General features: G+C 34.0%; 1 protein-coding gene across 2 annotated transcripts in view; it reads right to left on the bottom strand.

The window, feature by feature from the left end:
- Positions 1-14,476, bottom strand: part of SLC7A11 (solute carrier family 7 member 11) — an 85,259-nt gene that overhangs the window by 44,828 nt on the left and 25,955 nt on the right. The window lies entirely within an intron of this gene.

The raw sequence follows: 14,476 nt of genomic DNA, 5'->3' as shown, positions 1-14,476 counted from the left end.
ATTCAAACACAGAGGCCCCCCCATCCCTGGGTTCTTAACTTGCTTGCCTCATTCTTAGCTGTTACACTCAGATCAAAAGTCACCTCCTCAGAGAAACCTTCCATTCTCTTTCTAAGTATTTCTGTGCCCCAGTACTCTCCATTCCCTGCTAATTTTAGCATAAGGAAAAACAAAACAAAACATCTTCTAACTCCTAATGATATTTTCAAGTATCTTTATGTATTCACTCTCACTAAATTCTACAAAGAAATGAAGGTCTCACACTGAACATTATTATAAAGTGCCCTTAAAAAATACTTCCTCTAAATCTTTACAGCAAACATTTTTGAGAGGAGTTACCAGGGCTGTTTGTCACCCTCAAGGACAGCTCTGCTTTTTATGTAGCGTGTAACTACATATGAAAGAGTTCCTGGTCTCTTTGGCCTCTGTTGTTCTTATTGTTTTTATTACTATTTTGCTTTTTATCAACCTTTTATTTCTAGGAAATGCCGTAAAAAATATGGTTCATTAAAAGAAAGAGAAAGGAGAACTACTTTGGAAGATATAGCTTGAGTAAAACAAAACAAAACAAAATAGAAGTGTGTTTACAACAGTGATGGGAAGACTCACAAAACAGCAAATTTAAATTACTTCAAGGAATCTAAGCTATCATTTTTGGCTCTTCCTTTTATATTATTTTCAAAGCCATGAGATAAATCTGTACAAACCTCCCTAAAGAAGACTTAAAAAAATAAATAAATGGAAGCAGTAAAGAGGAAAGAATAAATAAAAACAAAGGAAAATTCAAGAGGCAGCCCTAACAGTAAAGAAATGCTTATTCCACCCATCCTCATGTGAATTCTAAATTATTAAATCTCTGAAAACACCTGATTTATGAACAGGATAACACAGCCCCTAGCCAAAATCATTTTTAATAAAAAGCAGGAAACCTCCTGAAGTTCATCTCAGATTTAATATCAAACACAGCAGCCACACATGAACATTTGCCCATAAAACACAAACACAGCATGGAGCAACCGGTTGGCAGCCATCAGCGGGGAGTCAGCAGTACCAATAAACAGGGTGTCAGAATCAAGGGATTAAGTCTTGCAGGCTAGAGGAGCAGTCAATGGAATGGACCAGAGACTGAAATGATGTCACTGAGGAAGGGCAAGTGACTCAAGGAAGACTTACTTCTGAATATACTACTGCAGCTGGCTGGTGCTCCTGTTCAATTCACTGAGATTCCTGATTGGCTATTGGATTTGAGAAAACAATGCAGTTGTGTTTTTTGTGTTGATTTATATGTATAAATTTTAGAATGTATCAAGAGACTGGAACCATTGAGAAAACAAAGGCTAGTGATGAAATAATCCAACATTGGCATTCTCATTTTGAAAAAAGTAGCAAATGTCTAAGAGAGACACAAAAAATGTGATTTGAATATTTTCTAGCAGATATTTGGTTCAAAAATAAGGATGTCAAGGAGAGAAAAAGTATGTTATTCTTTCTAATTCATGTTGCTTAGGAATTGTGTTAATTACCATGTTTATAACCTATGTGGTAAAAGATTATTTCTTGGGAACATAAATTAATCTAATTGGATACATATATGATAATTAAATTCATTCATATTCAATCCCTTACAGGGCAGTTTCAAATTCAAAGTTCTGTAAGCTGAACCATAATGAAAATTTAGTTGCATGAGAAACTCTAACAAATATTTTGTAAATAACATAACAAAGAATTAGTAGCCACAGTATAATAATTCTACTGAATCACAAATACTCATGCCCTAAAATGGCAACCACATACAGATACAAACATGAGGAAGTATTAAGTCTCACATGTGATCAAAGAAATGTAATTGAAAACAATGTGGTACAATTTTTGCTTTTCAATTAACAAAAAGTTTTAGAAATTATGCCATTCAATGCTAATTAAGCATTCTAAACTATTATTATTGGGAAAGGAAATTGATACACCCACTTTGGAAAGAACTTGGTAATACGAAAAGAAACTTTAAAAGTTCATTGCCTTTTACATAGTAATTCTCTTCCAGCAATCTTCCTAAGAAAATAATTGAAAATGTACTAAGATTTATATATCAAATATATAATGCAACATTATTACACTAAGAAAAATTGGAAACATTTTCAAAGTCTAACAGAAGAATGAGTAAATAGTGGTACATCCATCCAATGAATTATTATACCACTATAAAAAATGATGTTGACTAAGAATGTAGAGCTCTAGGAAAATCTAATGAAATGACATTAAAAGCAGGATAGATCTAGATGAATAGAAAGAGCTAGAGCTGATTTGAGTTATAGCAAATCTAGACAGTAGGACAGACTTTATAGTGCCTTCAAGCTGCTGGGCATGCAAAAATAAATAGCACAGATGAGGCCCTGGCCCTCATATGGAAAACAGACAAAAAATAAACAACAATTAAATAACATAATATCATGCCAAGGCTATGATACATTATGTACATTTATCTCAAACAATATGATGCAGTGCAAACATACACACATGGCACATAGACACACATGTACACACAGCGGGTGGGAGGGACCAAAATACCAAAATAATAACTGAGTACTTTTGTTTGTTGTGATAATGAGATGATATGTAACTTTAATTTTCTTCTGCATATTTTTCTGCTTTATTTTTAATTTGACCAACTATTATTATTAAAGAGGGAAAGGTAACTAATATACTGTTGCTGAAACTACTATGAAACTCATAAAGTTTTACTTTGACTTTTTCTTGTAGGGTACAGAATACATAGAAAGAAATTTTCCTTTCTATAACTTGACCAAATGGATCATTTGACCACAGCTGCTAGGTGAAGATTTAGGTCCTCAGCTATTTAAAAATAGAATAAACAAGGTGTGTCGGTTAGGAGAATTATGAGGACAGGACAATCAGAATATCTCATGCTTCCAGGTGCCCCCGAATCAGAGGCATGGAGTGGTGAGGCTGGGTTGAGAGGTGAGGGAAGTTGGCCCAGCAGTTGCTATAGAAATGGTAACAACAGGGGAAGTATTAACATGATCCTTAGGAGAACAGGAAACTCCTGCTCTGCCTTGTCACAGACTTGCATCAGAAGCGTGACAGTTTGAAAAGTACCTACATATCCAAACTAAAGCTTTCTCCCTCACTGCAGTTCAGAGTTCAGGCTGTGGCTTGGCATAAAGACAAATTCTGTGGCTTAGGGAGAGACAACACTTGAGCTCAGTCTGTAGCTTCTTTCTCCCAGCTTTTGCTATTTGATCACCTCTCCTTGGCAAGACTACATATGACATTATGAGGATCAAATAGGTAAAAACTTACATACATTTTAAACACATTTAAACTCTCTTTACCAGACCCAAAGCAGCTGCAAAACCATATTTTGGGTTCATGATCTCATCTTGCTATCTGTCTCACTCATTTCTTTTGTCATTTTCTGACTTCAAGTTAATTGTGTTTTCTGTATCAATTCCTCTTTTGCTTGCCTCAAGACAGAATTTAGGAAGTGAGATTTTGATGTTTGACGATATCAATATAGAAGACTTAAATACTGTTCCCCAAAGAGATATCAGAACTATTTAAAGCATCAGTATATCTGTAAAGATAGCAGAGAAAACTAAAAGGCAGCCATTTCCTTATAATATCCTAACATTTCAGCATTTCCTAATCATAAAGTTTCTGTTTTAATCTTGTAACCAAATGACCTTCAATAAATGACCTAGAATAGATTACTTAATTCAGCTAGCCTAGGACCCCTTTCATTATATGTTTGCATAACAGCTTAGAAAGTTGAATGCAGGCAAATGTTAATGCTTTTACACATTCTTAAAAGCAGTTTTGTCTATTCTCAAATGACATATAGGTCATTCCTAATGATTACATTCTTCCCCCAGCTAATTTCAAGGCTAAAATCTTGCCATATCCATCTCTCTTAGATTTGTATTGAACAACAGTAAGTGTTTGGAAAGAGGACTAGAAATGGATCAGGATTTTAACTTGTAAATAATAGACAAATTAATCCATCTCTATGGCTTCAATTTCTTTATCTTTACAATGAAAGGGTCATAAAATGTGATGGCTACTTCCCTTCCAATTCAAACATCCTAGGCCTTTGTGATTTATTTTCTCAAGGTCAAGTTCATTGTGATTTTAACTGTGACAGTGAATTAGTCTAATAAACTAGGCCAGCCATGCCAATGTATCAGTGGAAAAAAGTAAATGCATGGAAAACTGTACACAGGTAACATGAAAATGGAAATAATTTAGAAATTTAGAGAAATTATCACATCCCTTGTTATTTATCCCTAAGAGAATGACCATGACAGTAGAATGTCAGGGAGGAAGAAAAAAATGATATAATGAAAGGCCAACAAGAGAGAGACGTTTGGAAGAGGTAAGATAGGAGATGCCTATAAAAAGCACTGTGTGATGGGCAACATACCAGGCTCTAGACATCCTGCATTATAACCATTAGTCTCTTTCCCATTTTGTCTTGTATGACTACTTATCATAAGCTTTATTTTTTCACATATTATGAAATATTTTAGTGCTATGCCACAGACTTAATTTCACAAACTCTCTTCCATGAAATATTGTGCATCTACTACATAAAACAGTGGCCTTGGTGTTCCATCCCTGCATTCTCAACTAATATGCATCCATATAGACTATTAAGCTTTTGTCACAGATAACACTCTCTACTGTTCCACATCTATAATTCTAAGACAGAGACAGAGAACATGAGAAAAGAGGAAAAGGAAAATATGGCAGAATAGACAGTTAGCTGGGAAAAACATCTGGTTTTAAAAGCTATGAGATTGGCTTTTTAGAAAACCAATGAAATACTGAATGTTTTTGTAAAACAAACCCCAATGTTGGAGATTTGAAATGCCTAACTCTGAGACTGAGATAATTCCTGCTTCCCAATGCAAGGCATTTCAAACAAGGCTGTCTTTTACCTTGTCATAATGGACTTCAAACCCAACACTTAGGCAGTGCAGAAGAAAAGGACTAGTCTGCCCAAATTCACAAATCCTGATCTGATAAGCCCTATCAGATTACATAATGGCATGATGTTTGATAACAATAAAAAATAAATGGCCTACCATTAATAATTGTCTACTGAGAGCAAGGTGTTGTCAGACACATCAGTATGCTATTTCTAATTCTCATAAAAACTTTGCAATACACATTAGCATACCCACTTAACAGTTGGGTCAAGGAATCAATATACATTTTTGAAAGGTATTACAAAACTCTCTTTCCTTAGATAGGCAGCATAAACTTATAGATATATAAATGTAATCCTTATTAGATTATTGCAAATGTCTCCCACTTTTAAGAAGTAGACATATCAGTAAAGATATCTCTCCACATCGGCCATTCTCTCATAAGATATGTCTAGAAGTCTTAAGAAAAATAAAGAAACACATAGCAAAAGTCTAGTGTGAACATCCTGCACTACAGAGGTTTATAGACCATTCTATATATTCTGTAGATATACATGATAAAAATAATAAATAGAACCCAGGACCCACCATCACATACGTCTCTGACCATGCTAAGCAGCACATTAACATCCGTGTCCCTCCTGGTGCACTCCACATATCACAGGATCCTGTACTTGAGGTGACCTCACTGAATTAGATTCCACAGCTAGAACTTTGGATCTAATAATTAGGCCCCCACATGGTGCAGTGCCAATCTGGCTTCATTCACCTTCCCCCAACATTTGTCCACTCAAACTTCTTGCCATTTTCCGAAATAACTCAAAAAATGTTAGTCCTCTCCAATCTCCTAATCATTATGAAATACAGAAACAGACCACATAATCCCTTTCTCTATTACTGTGTTGACACATTTTCTTCTTGTGACAGATGTTCCAAGTGTCTACCCTTAGCTATGCCCTCAAAATGCTCTTCTACTTGTCAAACTAGGGACTTGTGTGTCATCTACAAGAATCATAAAACATATTAGAGTTGAAAAGAAACAGAATATGTTACTCTATCATATCTTTTATGCAGCTGAGAAATCAGAGGCTCAGAGAGGATAATGGATGTAACTAAGGCACAAAATGAATTATTTCCAGAACCAGAACCTTAGGCACTTGATTCTGAGCTCAGAGCTATTTACACACCAGCGTGAATCTCCCCGTGCCTGGCAGAGCCAGTTGCCTCCCAGCTGGACTTTTGTCCTGTACTGGCATTGCTATTTTCCTCTCCTCCTTAATCCAGGCTTTCCCTAGACTACCACGTTTGAAAGTCAGATCTTTAGTACTTCTTATCTGAAATATTTCCAAAATCTGACCTAGAGTTTCTATTTGAGCATAAATCTAACTAAGGGTTTCCTTTATCTTCCCAGCGTGTGATACCCCTTTCCAATAACATAGATTAGTGGTATAGTATATGCTTCCCCACACTGGTTCCTCTATATTCACTCACCTAAAAATAGAACCACTCATTATAGCACTAGAAGCTAACTTAACCTCATTTTATCAACCTGGTTATTTAAAGGACTGTAGCTAAATAATAACCTCTTTCATGTCTGTTTTGAGGATTCCAGTGCCTAACCAAATTCTCTTGTTTCAACACTTTTGAATATTTTAATTCTAATCTTAAAATGAACTTTCTTCTTATTTAATTTAATCTCATTTGCTTTTCTATTGGCATGGAAAATAAATGGTACTGTTTTGTTCCATTAAAAGAAAGACAACTATGTTTTTTAACAAAGTATGTGAACTCTATGTTGACATCTCTAAGCAGTTTAGTCCATTGTCTTTGGACTGAGACAGCGTGGAGATGATCCTGTATTTGCCAGAATTTTCTGCCACATGATTTGTCAAATTGCCTGCCTCTAGCAATGGTTCTTGTCCGGGAGACCATTAACTTTCCAAAGATACTGCTTTGATTAAAAATAAACGTATAAAAAAGAGATTGAAATAAAGTTTCTTGGATGAAAACTCTCTTTAAAATGTATGTCACAAAAAGAAAAACCTGTCATCAGATTCATCTTTCCCAAGCTCTGCTCCGTGTACACTAAAACTGGCTACCAGATCAGGTCCAGAATCCTTGAAATGGAGGCTAAGGCTCACCACATGCCAGCATCTGCATCTTACTACCATCTTATCTCCTATTCCTCTTCACAACCCATCGCTTTAACCAGGGCAGCCTACACACTATTCCCTGTCATTACTGAACAGTCCCATGGCCTCGGGTGAGCTCCTCCCAGGGTAAGATGCCTCCACTTCTCTATTCCACCTTCCTAGGTCCTATTCTTCTTCCAGCTTCCTCTTCCATAGCAAAGTTGTTTCCTTAGTCAGCCATTATAACAACTGTTCACTAAGAATCATTTCTGCTTTGCCTCCCAAATTGGCATGTTAGAAGGAATATGAGCTCATGTGCCAGATAAGTAGTCCATGTATTATATAAACATGAATGATAATCTTACTCTCCTCATGTACTGATTACAGGGCACGAGAACTTGCTTTACTTCTATGAGCTTCTACTCTCCCAATTGAAGAATGGAAATAATACACATCATATTATTAAAAATAATCTGAACTGCCAACCCTTAATCCATCTATATATGTATTCTATTTTTAATAAGGGATATGCATTTTTATGTTCAGCAAAAATTTATAAAAATGATTTGGTGGTAAACTAACACTTGTGCTCTCCTGTTTTATACTAACTCAGTAGCTTCTTTTATGGAAATAAAAATAAAAATTTAAACGCATAATACCAGTCACTCAGATCAAAAACCTTGTTTGTCAGCTCTCATAAAAGAATTTCTTAGTAAAACGGTGAACCTAAAAATAAATGACTGCAGTGGAAGTACAAAAAGTCCATACATACCTCAGCACTACCAGCCAAGCATCACCAGCCAACAGTGTGACAATGACAATATGGGTGTGGGGATACAAATACTTGGTTCAGAAGGAAAAAAACCTGCCAAGAAATTCATTCTGACTGTAATGTGTGAGCATGTTGCTTCCTGAGGGAGGTTAGAGACTATTAACTAAAAAGCAGTTATCATCATCTTCTGAACCTTTTAACTACTAATAATTGGGTACTTTGCTGATGATGCAGAACAATTTTTGAAGCTGATTAATAGGTCATGTGTGTAGAAAAGGCACCCCTGTTCATAAAACAATTATGCTAATCCTCTAATATTTTCCAAAGATTATGAAATATTCTAATCTTTGAAGAATACAGGTTTTGGTTGTAGACGATATGTGTATATTACTTGAGCTCATTAATATTTTTGAATTTCACATATTTTATCCTCACAACCCCATAAAAACTATAATATAGGGACCACTGTCCTGTATTTAAAATTGATAAACAAAGCTTCAGAAACAACTTACAGGTTTGTTCAAGGCCAAACTGCTAGTTAAGAGGAAACAGTATTAGAATTTTGATTTCCTCAACAGTGCTGTTTTGAAAGACTTAATAAGTAAATATTTTTACAGCTTATAAAAGTGAAGGAAATATTTCTTTACTGGAAAGTCTCAACTTCATTTGGTTCATTTCAGATGTTTACACAAGTAATACAGTTTTAGCTTGAGCCTACACAAACCCAAAAGATGCTCATTTTCCTGAGTAGATGGATAAGCTGAGGCAATGTTTGACTATGACGAGAACAAAATTATCAAAATTATTTCAGTGCATGGCAAGAATATATATAATAGCCTGGATGCATCTTGTCTCTGCCCAGAACAAACAATGTGGGGATATTATTCCATTTTTGTGAGACTATTCCATAACACTGAGTCTGAATGAAACCCAAACACTGGTCTCCAAACCAATTAGTAGTCTCAGAAGTTTTTCAGTAGGTGTAACCCAGAACATAAAATTTACTTATGAGCCCTTTTCTGGGTACAATCATTAGCTTTGAAATTCAGGCATAGAGAAGGACAGCTGATTTGCATAAGTGAGAATATGGATGAGGGGAGCTACTAAAGTGTGAACTCAAAAGCAGGAGACAAACTAATAACTGACATTGCTTCTGATTGCAGAGGTGTTTCCTTCCAGATGAGCGGATTCTGAATCTATAACCTCTGGTGTGTGTCATTTATCTTCTCATTTGGGTCATCCCTATTACAATGAGGACATTTGGCCTGCTCAGTATGTGACCCAACCAGCAAGTTATCAAAGGTTGAAAAGGAATTAGCAGGTTGCTAATTAACATATGCAAGTGAAAAATATTGGTAGCGCAGTTCAAGGGAGTCATACTTAGTGTCACATTTTATTTTATATAAGTTATATCTGTTTAAAGATATTATAGAGGAGATTTGTGCATCTTGTGAAAAGCTAGATTAGAGAGTCTAAGATTCCCTCTAATTCTGAAATTCTTTGATTCTTATTCATCATACCTCTTGTGGTCTCTTATTTCATGGATAACTAAAGGGAACAGACAAAGGGTAAAGTTAAATCAGCCACTATTATTGCTCCTAAAACATGAGTTCATGATTCCAGATTCAAAATATAAGCTTCAATAAAATCGAAATTCAAATTTAGAAACAACTAATATGAAATGATACAGGACAGCAAAAGCACTAACCTTCAAATTTTTGCCTAATAATGGGGTTAGAATCCTTAAAATTAAAAAAAAATCTAAATGGCTTCCACAAAGCACATCAAAGATGAATATCTGTCTTCTTTGATTACTGCCTGATAAAATATTATAATCCTATAATTTCTGTACCACTTATATAACACTTCAGCTTTACATGAAACAACTATGCTTGAGCTAAATGTATTTTTTATGCATATATGAAGCTGAGAAATACAAGAATTTTGATCCCAGGGTACATCAACCACTTGTTCCCTTAGTGAAAAAGTCTTAGTCTGAGCAAAGGCAAGAAAGAATCCCTTGGTGACTGATTCTCTGGACACAGAATCATTTCCTATCTGGGATGTCTGGCCAAATACTGACCTTTTGTCTGCCTCAGTGGCTTAGCCACCATAATTATACTCCTATTGTAAAACATATTTTAAAATTGAAACTTTGTATATATATATATTCCCAGAAGAGATGCACAAAATAAAATTTTAATGTAGTTATCAATTATTTCAACTACTAAGAGAAGCACTCTTATATATTGATAATTCTAACAATGTGTTATTGCTATTAATAAAAAAGATACTTCATTTTGTCAAATCTTTGTTAACTTCAGTATAAATTCAACTTAACAAATTAACTCAATTAGCAGACATTTTTAAGAGATTCATTCAACAAACACTTTTGTAAATTAATTCTGCTGAATAGTACAGAGTTTTCTATATACATTTATTGACAGTGAGAAAACTTTCTGTGAAAATTAATTTAAAGAAAATATATGTCAGTTGAGTATTTGTAAAAGAAACTTTGGAAATATCCTAAGAGTGCAGATAACACTACTTCATAATAAAAAAAACAAAATATAACATCGTTGTAATCTGCATATATATAGTCAAGACATTTATGGTATATTCTAGCAACTGTTAAATTAGAAAGCTATAAGCATATAAAGAAGGTGATTTGGCATCCTTAAAATGCCAAAACTCAAGATAAAAGACTTCAAGTCAATCTTTTGTCATGAAACTTTGTACAGCACATCTGGGCAAGATTTTTTGATCGTTTGATTTTTACTGTGTTTTTAATCTGATAAACAGTTTTATATGTCCTATAAGCAATAGACCTTATAAAAGGGTATAATATTATTAATAAATGACTTTACTCTTGATTAATACAAGCCAGTAAGGATAAAAACACATATACTAAAAATTTAAGACTGCAACATCTGAACTGAATGCAAATAATGTGACTGTGGACAATTTATGGACCACTCTGATCAATCACACTGACTTTAAGGTCTTTGGGCATGTTTCCCAAAGCAAGTTTCTCTTCTTCTAAGTTATCACTGGTACAAGGTGTGATGATTTTCAGCCATCAATTAATATAAATTGAAAGCAGGCAAAGTATTAATTAAACATGACACTATGATTATTTAAACCTTCTATTGAAGTTGATTACTCAGAGCATGTTGATAGCTTGCTCTTCAAAAATGACTGATGATATCAAGCTTTACTGACTTTCTCCCAGTCTACTATTTCTAACTCCTCAGAACAGAGGGAATAAATGAAGTGAGAAGAACACAGGAACAAGTCTAATAGACAAACCAACCAATTTCAGACCCCCAAGGTCAAAGCAAAGCAATTCATTCCTTGGCTTTCATCAGCACAAGACATGATTTATCAGTCCGAGAACAGGATTACAAACATTGTACATCTCAATGATATGTTCTTTGCACTGTGTTAACTTTGGAACAATGACAGATTGCAGTCACCACAAAAGTAATGTCATAAGTTAAGACTCATTATATTTGCAAATAAAATACATTGATTTTTAAAAGAAAATGTACACATTAGCAATTACTGCTACACATTTTACTTGGGGAGGGAGGTCATGGGATAACATTTTAAAATTCAGATGTCCCTTGGGATTCTATCATCTCCCTGGTCCAAACTTGGGGCATTCATGCTCCTCAAAATGTCATTCTTACTCTTGTGGAGCAGCCACCATGCTATAGATAATTATTAAATGCAATATTTTTATATCAGCACACAATTTCAATGATAAACACACTATTTTTATATAAAAATGTTAAATGCCTCTTAAAGGATTGCTACTTCTACAGATCCAAGGCCATGGGTACAGAAGAAAACATTATAAGGAAGACCATGGGCACATTTTCTAACATTACAAGTATAACCATATAACAAGAATTTTTGCCCCAAATCTTAGGGTTAGTATTTTACAAGCTTTAAAGAGTTGGTAATACTTAATAGAAGAAAGAAGTCATGACCTAGTTTATTTGATCCCATTAACCTCCCAGTTTCTCTCTCACTTGTTCCTACACTGAAGGAACTGTTCTCATCATAACACAAAGTACTTGCTCTATGAAAGTTCACCACTGAAATTAAGTTTTGTGTAAAGGATAGTCGGTTGTGATCACAAAGCCTTATTCTACATTCTAGGTGCTTTAAATCACATTGCTCTTTACACTGATCTAAATTAATGATCACTTTTTTCTAATTAGGTCACACTTTGGGGAAAATTTTATTGCCTAGATGGAGGAGAATAGTAAAAGTTGTATCTTCAGCCAGTGGTTCATTTCCCACAGCTGCTGAAGCACACCTGGACACATACACCCGTGACTGATCGGGAAACACTTCTCTGGGCACGTCACAAAGGAGATGGCATTCTAATTATTCTCCCTGTAACCAAAGATATTTTGGAGCTGTGCCTACCCACAAAATAATCCAAATTACACATCTGGACTAGGTACACATAATTTTACCATCTGTTCTCAATACCCAACAATAAATATTTCCCAAAGCATTCTCTGTGTTTAAAAAATAATATTCCATTTTAAAAGACCTGGGCTCATAGTCCACATTGCAGGAATATATTGTTTTTTAAATCAATACATTGAATAAATTGCTCAAAGCCCTGAATTTCTCTGGTTGATAAATGCATAGCACAAATTTAACCTTTACTTTCCATTAAGGAGATTTTGGTGGATTTCTTATATTCTGATTTTGAGAAAATAAATGTATTGACTAAGTTTTACACAGAATCCTCCATACAAAAATTGAATATCTTGAGTACCTAGTATGGAAGAACAAAAAAGTATCAGAGGTGTCTTTCTTCAACTGAAGTCTTAGCAGTTATTCATTATCTTGATTAATAAATCTAGAGATTCTTGCCTAATCTCTCCTGAAAAGTTTCTTAGTATATAACCTTAAAATCTATGTCAAATTAAAAGTATTCCAGGAATATATAATGAAGTTTGCAGAATCGTGATTTCTAGAAAATGAAAATGGTTCATCCAAAGTAACCAGTGAAAATAATCTTAACCTAAATCAGTTTTAATAGGAACTTTTATATTACTATAAAACCCTTATATCTTATATTTTTCCCTTAAAATACAAGTATATTCTCTCTAAATATAAAATTCAATAAAATCTGCACACAAGAATTAGAGAGACCATAAAATGGATATTTAATTTTCATACTGAAAGTTTAGAGAACAGGCTTCAATATGGTATAAAATAATTTTTCCTATTTCTTTTAAAAACACTGAAGAAAGATAATTTCTTAGGATATAGAAACCTAGGAAACACTTTTATGTGAGTAACATTTTACCATCCTCTGAAGATATGAATATAATAATAGTAACAACAGCCAGTTATGCAGAGATTAAAAAGTGACAGTCACTAATCTATGTACTTTGTACATGTTAACTCCTTACCACAACCCAGTGAGGTAGGTTCTATTATTAGATCTTATATTATCCTCACTCTTTGGAGATTAGGAAATTTCTTCATAACAATAACAACAAAAAATTCACTGAGTCAATACATTACTGTTGTTAGTATTTGTATATATTGAGTTATGGTAATTATCAGTGTGTCAACCTAAGGTCCTTAAATTAAGAAAGAAAGAAAGAAATTAAGGAAGAAAAGGAATCCTTAACTGGTCTACCACTTTGGCAGAATACATCAGAAATTCAGATCAGGGTAATAATGGCATAAATGATTTAAAACTATGCTTAATGTACACCATAGTAGTACTGTATATATAGCCAATGAAAGCTATGCTTAAACTGTTAAATGAAATTATAAGAGAATGGGAACTCTATCTATGTCACTGATATGCCATATAATAAACATTATTTTATAGGTCACAGCCACAAACCTACAGTTTGCCATTTCTTCATAAGAAATATTCTCTGCTATTAGATTTTAGTAAATGATCTCTTTAAAATGTTTTTAGACTTAAAAGAGACAGTCTTAAACACAGTAATCTCACACAATGGGAATTCGAGAAATATTTTACATAAAATCCAGTAAGAACAGTCATTTCTTTGTGGTGCCACTTACACACTAATTATTCTTGAAAATGAAAAAGACAGCAAACAGGACAGCCCATTTATCTTTGTAATCAATTTACTTAGAGTCATAAAGTAGCAAGTAATTTCAAAGTCATGCTAGAAAGAACTAGTTCTTGGTAAACATATGTTCTCTACCACAGTTCCAGTTATAGATATGAAAGTATTGTCATAAATTTACTCTATTTCTCAATAAAATAATCTCCTTACGTGTTTGAATTATATACTTATTTGCATAATAGCTGAATCATATAGTATGAAGCGTCATTTTAACCTTAATTGCTGTTTGTATGTTCAAAATTCTGACAAACCTGGTACTTGGCCAAATCTAATCAGTTTACTCTCTACCAAAATACTTGTTGCCAGAATTTTTTAGTCTACCCTAATTCAATTCATCATCCCTAAGGCATATTCTCCAGTTTCTAGGCTTTTTCATATGGACGTGTTCCTTTCTCCCTTTTTCTGTCTTTCTCTGTCTCTATCTGTCTGTCTGTCTCTTTTTCCTATTACCTAAGAAACATCTACTCATCAAATCAGACTCTA

Source organism: Manis javanica, chromosome 5, assembly GCF_040802235.1.
Source record: "Manis javanica isolate MJ-LG chromosome 5, MJ_LKY, whole genome shotgun sequence".
NCBI classification, from domain to species: Eukaryota; Metazoa; Chordata; class Mammalia; order Pholidota; family Manidae; genus Manis; species Manis javanica.
This window is presented reverse-complemented; position numbering and strand designations above follow the sequence as displayed.